Source organism: Cyprinus carpio, chromosome A7 (assembly GCF_018340385.1).
Source record: "Cyprinus carpio isolate SPL01 chromosome A7, ASM1834038v1, whole genome shotgun sequence".
Taxonomy (NCBI): domain Eukaryota; kingdom Metazoa; phylum Chordata; class Actinopteri; order Cypriniformes; family Cyprinidae; genus Cyprinus; species Cyprinus carpio.
Genome location: NC_056578.1, coordinates 26,763,236 through 26,766,759, shown reverse-complemented (window position 1 = coordinate 26,766,759; position 3,524 = coordinate 26,763,236).

Below are 3,524 nucleotides of genomic sequence, written 5' to 3'. Positions count from 1 at the left end.
TTATTGAATAACATTTTGCTTGACCAATCCTCATTAGGCTGCGCGTTCTCTCAGTTGGTTGTTGCATCTTTTTCTTCCACAGTTTTTCCTTCCACTCCAACTTTCCGTTAACCTGCTGGGTTTTACAGCACTCTGTGACAGTCAGGCTTCTTTGGCAATGAATGTTTGGGTTACCCTCCCTTGTGAAGGCTGTCAATGTTGTCTTTCTGGACAACGTGTCAGATTATGGAATTATATTTGCTTTCAAAAAAAAATGAACGTGCCTTACTTTAAACCCTGGAACGTCCTTTTTCCCCGAAAACTATCAAAAATATGCCATTACAAAGAAGTAAAACACAAGTGAAAATGAAATAAAATTTAACATCCAGTCGCACAAATTTAACAGGCTCTTCAATATGGATTCATTCTTTGTTGATGTTTTTTCAAGATTCGTTTTCCGCTAATCGTGGATTCTTGATGCATTCGGTCACAGGATTTCGCTTACGTATTCGCAGTTCTTTCGTTTGGTTTTTTTTTGACACAAGCCTCTTCGTGGGGGCGGCCTTACCAATGATCTACTCTGATTGGATAGTGGCTTTTGATGGACAGTTGCTCTCCTTGACATGGAAGTGCAGACGTCACTCAGTGGCGCGCATACTGGCAAGCCTCTCGCGGTGGAAACATCAATCATGCTTTATTGCAGAAGCGGCACATTACTAATAATATCCGCGGTTTAGTTTAGATGTTGTTAGCTTATTCAGATTTATATAAACAGTGATGGTTTCATTTTCTTTTTTAGCTTATTTACAAAGCTTTCGACACAATTGGAAGCTTATTTGTTTTTTCAGGCTCTACAAAAAAATTGGCTTTGGCAAGCTTTTTGCAGGTGGTCCAAATGCTTTTACATAAACAGAAACAGCTATATCAAATTAAGTAATGGTACTTCACCTAGATTTTTTTTTTAACCAAGGATTTCGGCAAGGATGTCAGGTTCCCCTTACTTCAGTTCTAATTGCAACACCATTTTCCTTAGCACACAGATAAACAATAGTCAATTAAAGGATATCACAATTGGTACACTAAAAATCAAATTTGTCAATTTGGCGGAATGATTACATCTTTATTCTTGAATGATTGGGTAGCCTTTTTTTCTTTGTTTTTCTATTTTAACTCTTTATTGTTTTTTTTTTTTTTTTTTTTTTGTTGGTGTGTTGTTGTTGTTTTTTGTGGTTGATATTATGTGATGTATGTTTTGTACTTTTGTATGTTTTTGTTCTCTGCATTAATAAAAAAAAGAAAAGCCTCTCGCGGTGCTTGTATGCAATAAGGCCATGCTTTGTATTACTAAATATGTAAATACTATTTGACCTTCGGTCGTCTCCAGTCTGTAAAGATGAGCTCTGTCCTTCAGCATGCTTAAAAGTCGCTGTGTTACTGCCTGACAATAATAACCATGCCAACGAAAAAATGCTGAAACCCTGTAACAATGAATAAAACTTGTAGCGATGTTTATGGTTACTTTCAGTAACACAAAAGCTTACTTCACGTTGCTTGAAGGACAAGCGGAGGAGGAAGATGATTTGACAATTCCGCTGTCCTCCCCGGGCTATCTCATCTTTACATACTGAGACCCATCGCCGAGGTCAAACTAGTATTATAAATATTTCCGTATACAAAGCCCGACGTATTGCATAGAAATCACTGTTTGAAGCGCTTTCTTCTATGCGCTCCACTGGTGAGGTCTGTACTTCCCGGGTCAGAGAGCACATGTCCATCAAAAGCTCACTATCCGAAAATCTTTGGCAACTCATTCAGAATCCATTATTTGGGAAAATGAATCTTTGAAAAACATTACCAAAGACTTGAAGCATATTTTGAAGAGCCTGTTAAATTTTTTGGACTGAGTTCATTTTTTGTTTTTTTTTTCTTTGTCATGTGTGTTTCTTCTTCCGTAATAGCATATTTTTGATAGTTTGTGAAAAAGTGACGTTTCAGTTTTTTTTAAAGTTTTCATTAACGTTTTTTTTTTTTTTTTTTTGTTTGAAGCAAGTTTTTTAATAGAATTCCCATATCAGATCCGCAAATCTTTCCCCATGAATTGTGTAGCCTAAGTGAACCAAACTGAAGAGGGACCAGTTTGAAGGCTCCGGAAACCTTTGGCAGGTGGTTTTGAGTTGATTAGCTGATTGGCATGTCCCATATTCTAGATTTGCTGAGATAGTAGAATTGGGCGGTTTTGTTAAATGTGAGCCAAAATCATCACAATTAAAAGAACTCAGACGTTTAAAAACTACATTCAGTCTGTGTGCACTGAACTTATTTTACTACACGCGTTTCCACAATTTTGAGTTGAATTTACTGAAATAAATGAACTTTGCCACGGACATTTCTAATTTATTGAGCGATGCGCGGATGTCCAAAGTCTTGTTTTTTTTTTTTTTTCCACAGGGCCCAAAAGTATATGTAGCTGACGAAACCCCATCCTTTGTGTACATTATGGTGGCAGTCCACCGTAATGGATGTGTCACATTAATGCTTTGAGCATATCCCTTTTTCTAAGCATTTATCCACTGGGCAAATTCCACAGCAACGCTAATCTAACAGAAAGACAGGCTAGATCCACAGGGCAGTACAATCACAACTAAGAAAATGACCTCTAACATTTAGTACCATTATATTTACCTGGGGGCTTTCTCCTCCAGACCACTGGGACTGACCCTCTTTCCCTTTTCTTACTTTGCGGTGAAATACTCTCTATTTTTTTTGTTGTTGCACATCAGCCTTTGTGTTCCATTTTCCACCAGGACTGTCCTGAAAAGACAGGTTTAGTCAGACTAGGTTTAATGATGTGTCAAATGCGTTTTCACAGCTGAAAGTTTGCAACATAATTCTGTTGTCTGGTGCTCTTCTCTCACTCAACAGCATTTTGCCTTTAGTTTTGAACCGCAACAAATGTCCCCATTCATATTTCTCATACACAAAAAATGGCAATGTTCCTTGAACACAAGAAACATTCTGTAGGTTGAAAGCTGAATCCCGTTGAACCGATGGGTGGTTTGAAAACATCAAGAACGCTGGGGTCTCTCGGTCCTTCTCATGATTAGACCCAGTCCAAGTAAAAAGAGAGGAATGGTAGAAAATGGGTTCAGAGGATGTACTGTTGTAGTTTGTACACCCATAGATAGGTCGTTACATTAAGAAGGTTTTTGCATGGCTCAGGTCTGTTCTGAGTTGAGAACCTTGGACTAAAGCTCAGCAGGACGCAGCTGGATATCCTTGTACTATCTAATATTTTTTTATTCGTGTGTTCAGGAGGGGAGAAAGTAAACTTGTTTTGCTTCAAGCGGGTTATGATGCTCAGGGATCGCAGGCTCTAAAATAAAGCTGTACTCAGCTTGGAAGAGAAAGCACCTACTAGATGTGGTTTGCTGCAAAGGTCCTGGTGAGGGGTATGTTTATCTAAGTCTGAACGTTCTTCTCTCCATGCTTTCGCTCTTCTCCCGCCATGAGTGTTTTGCTATTCTCAAATAAAATCTTAATTTAAA